Source organism: Anolis carolinensis, chromosome 1, assembly GCF_035594765.1.
Source record: "Anolis carolinensis isolate JA03-04 chromosome 1, rAnoCar3.1.pri, whole genome shotgun sequence".
Lineage (NCBI taxonomy): Eukaryota > Metazoa > Chordata > Lepidosauria > Squamata > Dactyloidae > Anolis > Anolis carolinensis.
The window spans coordinates 180036507-180048842 of record NC_085841.1 but is presented as its reverse complement, the minus strand read 5'-3'; the positions used below and the strand labels follow the sequence as shown (position 1 = coordinate 180048842).

Here is a 12336-nt window from a genome sequence, read left to right as displayed (position 1 = left end):
ACACTCCCAGTGTTCTCAGTCATAATAGCCTAATCTTTATCAAACTGCTTACTGAAATCTTCTTCCTAATCGAATGGAAATATTATGCAATTTCTGCCATCTCCCCCTTCATTCCCTAGTAGTATGATTTTAGGTTCATCATTCATGATGATCTTCATTTTCCTTCCCCTCTTCTGATGATATATCTTGTGATACCATTGCATTTGAACTCTGAAATGGTTGGATCATCTCTCCTTCTTATATTCTTCAGATTGTTCAGAACATTCAATGTCTTTCAAAATCCCAATTTCATCTCTAAAGAACCTTGACATGGAATTTAACATTCCTCTTATTCCACACAATTTTTCAAACACTCCTTGAAAGAAAGCTGACTCTGCTATGCACAGGGGAGTGCCTTCCTCCTATCCAGAAACACAGCAGCTAAAACTTCATACTGGTCATAGACCATAATAAAGTTTGTTGTTGTTGTTGTTGTTGTTGTTGTTGTTGTTGTTGTTGTTGTTGTTGTGATAACAGCTAAGATGGCAAACATTTATGTGGGTTGTACATATCATGGCTAGAAGGAGTGGGGGAGCAAATGGAGTGAGAAATCTGCTTTAGGTTGAGCTTATCTTTGATATGGGATCTGTATGCCTCATGGAAAACTATCCAACTGCTCATGGCCCTGGTCCTTTAGCTGCTTTGCTTGAACATCTTACATAACCCATTCCTTCAATATATTATTTATGCTCAAATAGTTATTAAATCCATATATTTATTTCTCATACAACACATGCATAAGAGCAGGGCCTGTCAAAGAACTTGAAGGAAGGATAACAATAATTTTTCAATGAACTAATCAAAACCCAAAGCAAAGATTTTTAGGGCCTAAGTTATGAAGAGGGCTCTGCAAGCAAGGATATTTGTACATATCTTGGACAAAAAAAATTATACTATTTGTAATGACTGCTGACTGATTTAATGATAGAGATAGTGCTTTTATTACAGATGGAAATTTTATTTAAAATTGGTTTAAAGAAGAATATGTTGAGCATCAGAAAACTTGAATGAGAAGAATTTTGCACAGATGAGAATCTTCAGTTTGAGAATTATTTGATGTGAAAAATGCATGTAGTTGAAAAATGCACGCATGTATATCTCACATAAACATATATGTGCAGAAAATGCACAGAAGTTTTGTTTTCTACACAAACTAAATCATGGTTTTTGTTGTTGCTGAAAATGCTGTTTTCTGCATGGAAAACTTGTTTTGCACAAAATAAGCCCTGAATTCCAAAAATAGTGTTCAATGCAGCTTTGAAGGCTTTCTTGCGACAATGAGAGAAAAATAATAAAATTATTTGGTTTTGTCGTTGAAAACTTTTGGAAGCAGTCCAAAGATTAGACACATTTCTTGATAGCTCCCAAGGAGACCTGAGAAACAGCCAATTGCATTGTTGCAGAAGCTGTGAAAATGTTTGCCAAATGTCTCCCGTAAATAGACATCGGAGGGGATCTTTGTGAGCTGTGATCACTGCCAAGAAGCTGTAAGAACAGCTATTAGGAATTGTGGGAGCTGAAATCCATAACATATGGAGGAATACAGTTTGAGAAACTCTGCTCAAGAATATAGATTTGAATAGAGCAAGAGTGAGCAAAGGGATACCCTCAAGACATTATGAGACTCCCAACATTCCTCAGATGTCTTTGCTAGCAAGCGCTAGTGCAGTTCAAAAAACTTCTAGGAGGCTGCATTTTGCCCGTATTTGCAATAGAAATAAAATGCAGCAAATACGCAGCAGGTAGGAAAGACTCCTGGAGAAAATACATGATTAGGTGATCACTTTCATATAGCTATGTAATTCTGAGCATTCCCAATAGAGATTGTTCCCATTTTCTCCATGATAACTAAATTTGGTGTTGTTTAATGAAATTACAGGATACTGTGTTATGTACCCCACTGCACAATATGTATCTTCCATGTTGTTAGAAGAATGCCTCTCTCCCAACCATATTGTAAATGCTATTAAGGGAAATGAACACCTGTTTAGTTGAATGGCACTGTATCCCATAATTACCTCAGATTGTATTCTGATTAATGCTCAGTTGAAGATATTCCTTAGATTTAGAGTAAAATCTTTCTCCTCCACTAGATACACTGAATGATAATGAGGCACTGTCATTTCTATAGCAAAGATAGGCTGATTATCTTTGGCAGAAAACCCTTTAACATCTAGCTTGTGATTATTTATGGCTCAGATGGGAGATCAAATGGAATAAAAAGTAACACTGCAAATGCAACCTAAGATTTGAAAACAAATCTTAATGTCATAAAAAGAACGAGTAAAATGTAACTTCAAAAGCAACCAATGACGTCATCATAAAGACTGCTAGAATTGTCAAACATTGTGGCAATTTCAGTGGTGCATGTTGGGGGCGTGGGGAACTTGTTGCCCCACGCCCCGCATTGCCCAACTCACCCAGGTGATCATCTCACAGGGCAAAACATCAACCGTCTGGCTTCCCCCATTGTTCATGGTGGAACATGGAAAGCCTCCTGTGTTGCCGACATGGCAGCATGCTCTTCTTCACTGCCTCTTTAACCATGGAGGTTTGCCAGAAGTAGTTGTGCATCATGGAAGGGGAACTGGCAGGCTTCATGCTTAAAGGCACATTGATGTGAGCATGCCACCACTTCTTTCCCCATCCAATGAGGTCACAACTGAAACAGGGTCAGACTCATGCAGCCTTCCTAGTCATATTGCACTCCCAACATTCTTCACTGGTTATGTTGACTAGGGCTGCTGGGAGGTGCGGTTCGGCAACATCTGGGAAGCCACAGATTTCCTAACAATTAATCTAAAATAAAAAAGTTTCCTTCTATTATCCAAAGATTTGACTTACTTATAATGACATTGTTGTGGTTTCTGGTTAAATAAAAACATATTTATGCTATAAAGATTTAAATATAACAAACAGTTGTGTTTTCATGCAGAATTATATCCCATCTTATCTGCTTGCTTGAACAAAGTATAAGGACTGGTTCACAAAGTCCAGCAGACTGTCTACAATCCCTTCCACCTACAGTTAAGAAGCAATATGGGAAGGGCACTTCAAGGAAATATTTGTCAACATAGAAATTTTCATTTGGATTTTTTCTGGACAGCAACAACATGTGATGGCCTCTTTAGTCCACTTTTCTGTTTACACTGTGGTCAGTCAGCTAGTTGCATATGGAAAACCTATCAGAAGAATATGAATGTGAATTTTGTTTTTTGGATGTTTTGGAGTTCCAGAAGCAAAGAATTGCATCAAGGTCTTTTAGAGATCTCCAAGTGATCTCATTATGTATAGGGAAGTAATCCAACCCTCCCCCTCCTCAAATCCAGAACACTTCTTGGACTTGGAATATTCAACCTATATTAATAATGTTAGCACAGATTTATAGCCTTTACCTTCACATATCCCACAGTTCATATTATTCCTTAGTATTGAAAAGTTGGTTTTAAAAAACATCAAAGCTGGAGATACATGGCTTTGAAGTATGTTGAAGCAACACACCTGCATAAAGACCCAGCTAGAAAGTGTAGAGATGGTGGGATGATCAAGAACAGTAGTATTTCTTTCCATGACAATCTCTGCTTGGTCTGCTATTGTGATCTGACTTTTTAAAACTTTTTCTGTAACTATCTAAGAATTCTATACTGTCTTCATAAGTGGTAGATATGACTTCCTTAGGGTAGTTATATAACTTCTTTTTATTATGTTTGATGTTACCCTCATTGTCTCTTTAATAGTTGTGCCTTAATGATTGTAATATTCTAGTTATTCTTTGTGGTCTCAGTGCCTCTTTTCTATTTAAAAACGTCAGTTGTGAGCACAAAGTATTATTATCTGACAGTCATAGAGTGTTCATTTTGTTTAGGCAAAGGACATATTGTACAATGAATTTCTCGAGGAAAAACAACCCATTTTTTAAGTATCTGGTGAAGAGATTATTGTGAAAATGCTGAGACTCAACCTAGGAGTGGTTAGTGCTCTCTTATTGACCAGAATCTCTTAGATATCAACTGCAGGAAGACCTACATTATACTGAAGGCTTTCCATGCCCTTAGCAATATTAACACATAGTGAAATCCCTGGTTGGCTCACTTTTTGATCTATGCTTAGAGTCACCTCTCGAAGAATGAACCAAAGAAAATGGTCACACAATTGTTAGTAGAACAATATTATAAAATATTGTAAAACAGCGCTGGTGTGTAGTCATGAAGAAAATAAAAAAGGAATAAAAGTGCTGGGGGAAAATGAGTTGAAAACAACATTCTGGTGAACATTCTGGCATATGGAATTTTTATGAGAAAGCATTCTGCATATATTGTTGCATTCTGAATATGTTATCATTGCAACATCCTTGTTTGAGATGGGAAATTCATTCCAAACATTTCTGAAGTAAAGAAGTGCAAATGGACTGGAAAATGGCTTTTCTCCTCAGTTAAGAAGTATTAAAACTGAAAGGTTAGTCATGTTATGTCTGACTGTTTTAACTAATTTATTTGAATGTATTTATTATTACAACTTTATGACTATTACCTTTGCTCTAAAAATATTAGTCACGTGCTCTAGCATTTCTTAGTGTTTCAGATGTTAAATACCTGTTGAAGAATCTTCGAATATTTCTGCCCACACCAAAACACTCTTAAATGAAAGTAATGGAGGTGGAAGTGGGCGAAAAGAGTATGCTTTTACTGACAAGAGGAGAATATTTTAAAAGATTTATTAACATGCTAGAGTCCAGGAATTATAGCACTGTCACAAAAGTGCATCCCTCTGCAAAACATGGTGTGCATTAGGCAGACAAGAAGTAATTATAGAACAAAAATATATATGACTTTTTTTGCTTAGTAAAAATCAGTTGCTTGGTAAATAACATTCTGTATGGTGTGACAATAATGAGGAATTTTATCTATTGCTACTAAAATACTGTTTGCAACAGCTGTGTTACACATGTTTTATCTACACTTACCAGAACAAGTGTGCTAATATTTGTTATTATAGCATTTAAAATTAAAGCTCTAGGCTCTGTTTTAGCTAATGTAAATCAACATAACCAGATCAATCTCAACTGTTGATATTCTGATCAGAAGGGAATACCTGTCTCATATGAGTCCCGTGCACCTGTGATCTTTGCTATAAATTCAGAGCTACATTCAATGCATGAAAAGCAGTTGTGCATAAGACTCGATCTTTCCTTTGCATTTGTCTCTGCTAAATTTCATTTTGTTACTTTGCGGCCAGTTGTCTGTTTTGTCAAATACAAATTATTTGAGAGGAAAACACACAAACACACACATATCCAGACATTATTTAATCAAACTATTTTGGAAGCACAAATAAATGCAAATTGGTTTTATTTTGCAAAAATTATGATTGCTGGGAGGGGCCCTAATATCACAACAATTTTTCCATTCCTTTCACCATAAGTGTAAAGGAGATTAATGAAAGGAAAAGCACATGAAAACAAAATACTTGAGTCTACTGCCCTAATTAAAAGAGACCAAAAAGGCAATGTTATGATAGTAGAAAGACTAAATATCTATGTATGGTATCTAGTCAAAATTTGATCCAAAAAACCTGCATCAACGTATCAAGGTAAATATTGTAGCTTAGCCTATATATATATATATATATATATATATATATATATATATATATACACACACACACACACACACACACACACACACACACACATACACATACACTATCTTTGAGTGGTGTGGCAAAAGGCAAGAGCTTGACCCATCATGCCAGAATCTAAAAGAAGCCCCAACCCCATCTGTTCTATCCAACAGAGCACCACCTCTAGTCTTTCTGAATACCTAGATGGGAAAATGGCAGTGATGATGGCCTACAGTGGTTGGCTCCTGAGGTGGTCCTAGCACTACCCCCTTCTCTGTGGAATGACCCTTGGTTTACCCAACATCTCATAACACAATCCGTATTATAATTTTGGCCCAAAAGCCTGCTTTCCACATATATATGAGGTCAATTTATACATGGGCAGGCCTGTAGCCAGGATTTTGATTTGGGAGGGGCTGGGATTTTGGTTCGGGGGGGAGGGGCTAAGTCTGGGTGAGAGAGGATCTAACCTAGCAAACCATTTGTATTGTTATCCCAATACCCCCATGCATATGGGATATATTGAGCATGGTAATCAGATCATGATATGTATAAACGTAACAGTTGAGATAATAAATGTAAGGCCTTCTCTCAGACCACCCTGAGAATTTCAGGGGGGGGGGGGCTGAAGCCCCTCAAGCCCCCCCCCCCGGCTACATGCCTGTACATGGGTATATAGTGGTACCTATTGATCTACTCACATTTGCATGTTTTCAAACTGCCAGGTTGACAGAAGCTGGGGCTAACAGTAGGAGCTCACCCCGCTCCCCAGATTCGAACCACCGATCTTTCAGTCAGCAGGTTAGCAGCTCAGCGGTTTAACCCACTGGGGGCTGAGGTGAGAACTGATTGCCTGCACTGCATTCTGAGTTGGATTTCTATGGTGGGGGGCAGGCCCACCATAGAGACCCAGATCTGCAGGCAGCATCTAGGCCTCACTCAGCTCTAAGCCCCATTTGTACATAGAAATTTGTACATAGGCCAATATGTTTTATTGCTTTTGCCCATTGGCCACATCAAAACTTTTAACAAACACATTTAACACACACATAGAGCAAACAATCCACATTACATAGGCATAAAAACAGCATAACTCCCATATTATTGGGGGGTACATTTTTTGCAAAACCACAGTGAACTCTAATGAAATGAATGACATCCAGTGGAAGCATACCATAGAATTGTGTCTGTGGCGGTGGGGGAGGGGGGGGGGCGCTAGAAAATGCCTAGAGAGAATGTCTATCTAACATTTCTCAGTCCTCCAGTACTACTCAGTAAACAATTTCAATTGTTGAAATGCCTAAAAACAACATAATTTGTTGGCATGGGAAAGTAACATCTTAGGTATCAGTCCAACTGGTGTGGGGTGGTACTATATTGTACTAATGTGAAAACAGGACAAAACCCATTCATGGTACAAAGAAACAAGAAGCATATACATGTGAATTTGACAAATTCATCATTGCTTTTGGGAGGGACTATGGGATGTAGTTTTTATGTGTGCGCCTGTGTGTGTGAGAGAGAGTCTAAATCTTTCTATCTCGATATAAAAGCAGAAATTACTGGAATTGATTGCGATCTTTTATCAGATAGGATAGTTACTAGTCTGGTGTCAGGGTCTCAATGGGAACTATTCTAGCCACATCTGCACATTCTTTCTTCCGCCATCTCTGTCAACACAAAGCAGTCAGGGACGAGGCTTGTTCAAATGGACTTGAGCTTCAAGCTAATGCTCTCTCCCAGTTTGCACAGACTCTGCACTGCTGTTGCTTCTGCTAGTGATGATTTTGTGAGTGCTTTGGGCATAACTTCCTCCTGTAGAGGTAGACTAAACCAGATTAAGAGCAGGATGAAGATCAGTGTGGTCCGACGGTAGCAGCTCAAGCATCACTCATAAGCTTGCTTTCCTCATGGCAGCCAAGATCAATAGTGTAGTGCATTTCCTGGGATCTCCTTTCATGATTGTTCAGGTGTCCAATCCACCAACAAATCACAATAAGAGATTTTAAACAGAATGGCCATTCAGAGCCTCTGCGCTGGCCTGGGTGAAGAATTCCAAGATTTCTGACTTCGCTGCTGCCCTTTACCGGTTTAAGTAAATGTGCCTGCACTTTCTCTGCAAGCCTCATAGAGTGAATGCATTTAATCATGATGTTTACAGAGAGACTATGTTCACTTAAAATGGCATAAGGCAGCAGAAGAGGAAGCAGCAGGCCCCACCAGCCACCAACATCCTCCTTAAGAGGGAACCCCCATTGCCTTGAGGGCAAAAGCGGAAAGTTAGTATGCTCCACATCATGGATTCAATGTACACTATTGTGTACATCTGAATCCATGGTGTGCTGAATCTGTAGATCATGATCCGCGGATACAGAACACCCACAGTAGTCATTTTGTAATAAACTTTCCAATCACCTTATACCTAGTATGGTCTAAAAATACCACCCCTTGCTTTTATCTGGGATGAAAAATGTGGAATAATTTGACCACTAATGCTATGTCCTTACAATGCAAGCAATTTCTTGATACTTCTTACTTTGGTACAACTTTCTGGAGAAATAACAGATGTCTCTCCACATGTGTAGCAGAAATCAATACTAGTGATCAATATCTCAGTCCGCAGGTAATAAAATGCCAAGCAAAATGTCTGTCTATCTATATTGATCCTTCAGAATTGCTTTAAATTGCTTCTGATGTGTATAAAAATCATTTTCTTAATGATTAAAAAACCATTGTTTCTGCTCATGATATTTTATTTCATATCTACTCTATATAATAAATCTTCTTTTGTCCCACTACGGTAAACTTCAAATAATAAAAATTCATGTAAGAAGGGAGGAATCGGGAGAAATGACTGGTTTCATCCCTCAGAAGGTTATTTGGCTTATGTATCTAAGCAAAATATGAAAAACACTTCCTTTTTGTTTGTCTTCAAACGGCAATTTAATGACTTTTCTGACTTCCTCCCTTTTAGTCTAGAGAAGCCTCTCGCCCTAGCATCTCCTCACTCCTACACACTGCTCCATTCCTGACACCAGGGGGTAAGAACTGCAAAAACAGGAATCAGGAAATCAACTATTTTATGTGCAGCATTTAGGTTAAAGAAGCTATACTTCCTTCAATGATGATATGCAAATAAGGGAATTGAATATAGGAAATGGGACTAATTACATCCGTATTCATCCACATGTCTGTCTCAGTTTAATATGCTACATTACGTTGTTGATTCTTTATAAAGGGATTAGAATTCTCTTTAAAGTAATTGTACCAGGAATTTAAGCATGGTGTTTAAAAATAAAACAGATAATAAGTGGCATGACTACATCATATTTAAAGTTTGAAACACTTCATCAGTATGCCTCCTGCATTTTTAACTACAGATGCATACAGGATCCCCCATCACTCAAAAATCTTACAGTTTAATCTGGTTTGACTCATCACACTACAGAAGCTTTCATCCTCCCAAATCGTTATAATTTCTGTGTACGTCACTCTTAGCTTCTTTTTAAATGGTTTTTCTAAAAAAATATTGTGCAGTAATGCTGCCAGATAGAAATCTCTTAGGCGTGGTATCACAAGCCTTGTCGATCTCACTTCTGTGAAGTAGAGCTACTATCTCTGTCATTTGGTGTGAACCTGCAAATAGCGATTACTATCATACTCTACAAGGTATTCTGAGATATTTAACTATCAAATTATTTTGAAAACACATTTTTCAAAAAGGTCTGAAGACTTCAAAGTAGCAATTATGAAGGCCTTTTCTTGTCATGTTGTTAGAAACAAATGACTTCCCCCTTCATGACAAATCCCAGAGTCCACAGGGACCACCCACAGACACGCCTCCAAAGGAGACGTCACAACACAGGGAATTGAATGCTTACTGTTTTGCTGATCACACAGAAAAGCAGTGCATTTCATGTGATTTATATTTTAAAACACAATATGAACCCCATGTCTAAATGCTCCGTTTCTGAAACCTTTTTGCACATGGATTCCAATGGGTTGAAGACAAAAGTGGACAAACATAATTTGATGGGAATTGCTGAGGTATGTGTGCAAATGAGCTCAGAAACAGACTATCGCTTAATGAGATGAGGTCCTAAAGCAGGGTTGGCCAAACGATGGGGAGAGGAGAACATTTGCCCCTAGGAAACATTGAGGGAGAATACTTCTAACACACACTCCCACTGCAAAAAGCCTTGAAACTTGTCTCCAAATACCCCAAAATGCCCCCAACATCCTTAGGATCCGCATCCTCTAGAGACCGCATCTCCTCCTATCAGCTCACAGAAGCCCTGAGATCATCAGGACAGGCCCTCCTCTCAGTTCCACCTCCTTCACAAATAGAGTTGGTGGAACGAGAAAGAGGACCTTTTCAGTGGTGGCCCCGCAGCTCTGAAACTACCTCCCCAAAGAGGCGCATTTGCCCCCCTCATTGGCCTTTCATTCCCCAGTGAAAACCTTTTTATGGAAGCAGGCCTTCCTCAACAACACATAATAGCAGCTTATCTCAGTCAGACAAGGATCACATGGCCAAAGACTTGGAGCTCTGAAATACTTAGTTTAATGTTTTAATGTTTTAGGATAACCTCAGTGGTCTGAGGCAAAGGGATCTTAATGGGAATGATTTATTTTTAAGCTTATTCATGTTTATGTAATTTGTGTTTTATGCAAAATGTTTTATTGTTTATATGTCGGGCTGGGGGATGATGGTTATCTATATTATGTAGTTTTGCTTTTTCAGTTTTGTTCACTGAACCTCAAGACTGAACTTCAAAGACTCTGGCAGAAACCAGTGCAGGTGGTCCCGGTGGTGATTGGCACATTAGGTGTCATGCCAAAAGATCTCAGCCGGTATTTGGAAACAACAGACATTGACAAAATTATGATCTGCCAACTGCAAAAGGCCACCCTACTGTGATCTGCGCGTATCATCTGAAAATACATCACACAGTCCTAGACACTTGGGAAGTGTTCGACTTGTGATTTTGTGATACGAAATCCAGCATATCTATCTTGTTTGCTGTGTCATACAATAAAATAATAATAATAATAATAATAATAATAATAATAATAATAATAATAATAATAATAATAATAATACATCACACAGTCCTAGACACTTGGGAAGTGTTCGACTTGTGATTTTGTGATATGAAATCCAGCATATCTATCTTGTTTGTTGTGTCATAATAAAATAATAATACAATAACAACAGCAGGTTTTCACAGACACGCACCTGGGCCATTTTAGGCAGATACTGTCTTTGAAACAGGAAGCAACCACAGATCCCGTTCAGTTTAACTTTGGTCTTTTAAAGAAGTTCTTTACTGGGCTTAAAGGGGGCCTCAAAACATGGCAAAAGTGTCCCCAACACCAACAAAAGGGCATTTTCCGACATCAATCTTTTTACCATGGGGAAGCCACAAGGGCCCCTGCTGTAAAACTTTAAAATAACTCTTTCTCGTGAAAGATTACTAGATTATCATTAGTACAGGTTGAGTATCCTTTATCCAGGAGTGTTTTGGATTTTGGCACTTTTAATTTTAATTGTTAATTTTATTCCAGAACACATGCATTTATTGTTTTTGATGTATTTATTTATACTTACATAATGAGATATCTTGGAGATGGGTCTCAAGTCTAAATAGAACATTCATTTATTTTTCATATATACCTTTATATATAGCATATTATTATAAAATATTGTTACTATTTTATGTGCAAGTTTATACCTATTGAACCCTCAGAAAGCAAAGGTGTCACTGGATATTTTCAAATGTAGGAGGATTTTTGAAATTCTGAATAAGGGATGTTGAGCCTGTATTGTTTTAAGGTATAAAGGTATGTCCCTTCTTTGTGATTTGACTAGATTTTTGTAGAATTCTGATCCATCTACCAAAGCATCTGAATCCTGCTGTGTCTGAGGCCCCATCTACACTGTCATATAATGTAGTTTAAACTGCATTCTGCGATCAGTGTAGGTTCATATAATGCAGACTGAACTGTATTATATGAGTCTAAACTATCATATAATCCAATTCAATGCGTTTCGTCTGCATTCTGAAACTGCAATCAAGATGGGAGTAACCAGAAAGTGCTATGTCTAAAGCCCCATCTAGACTGCCATGCAATTTAGTTTCAAAATGCAAATAAACTTCGTTGAACTGGATCATATGGCAGTGTAAATGGGGCCTTCAACCTAGCAGGTCACCACCTGGCTATCCCCATCTTGATTTCAATGCAGTGGCCCTTTCCAGATGATTCACTGTTGTGCATGTATAAAGTTAAAGCCTAGGAATAGCTAGAAAAGTTTCTTATCTGAAAACTAATAAGCCAATTCAGGGTTTTACTCATTGTAATACAGTTTCTTATGCAGGCAGACAGTCCCAAATTCAGTACCAAGAGATTCCAGAGAATAAAAGTATGAAATGGGCCTATTAGCTTAGACCCATGTAGCCGTATATCCTTTTACAAGGTCTTTAGCCTTCTCTGCCAAATACTGCTGGTGCAAAACTACAAATCCCATGGTTCTACAGCACTGAACCATAACATTTAAAGTGGTCTCAAACTGTATTAATTCTACAGTATAGATACACCCCAGATTACTGTATCTCAGCATCATCAGGGTTTACATTTTAGACTACAACTTTCAGGCTCCTCTAGCCAATGGGATGC

The 12336-nt window shown here is 38.1% G+C and overlaps 1 protein-coding gene and 1 long non-coding RNA gene across 2 annotated transcripts in view; one reads left to right on the top strand and one right to left on the bottom strand.

Annotated features, from left to right (window-relative positions):
* LOC134293460 (uncharacterized) overlaps positions 1–12336 on the bottom strand; it is a 44267-nt gene that overhangs the window by 6727 nt on the left and 25204 nt on the right. The gene's annotated exons all lie outside the window — the stretch shown is intronic.
* The window catches only part of spag16 (sperm associated antigen 16), a 583704-nt gene that overhangs the window by 546866 nt on the left and 24502 nt on the right, over positions 1–12336 (top strand). The gene's annotated exons all lie outside the window — the stretch shown is intronic.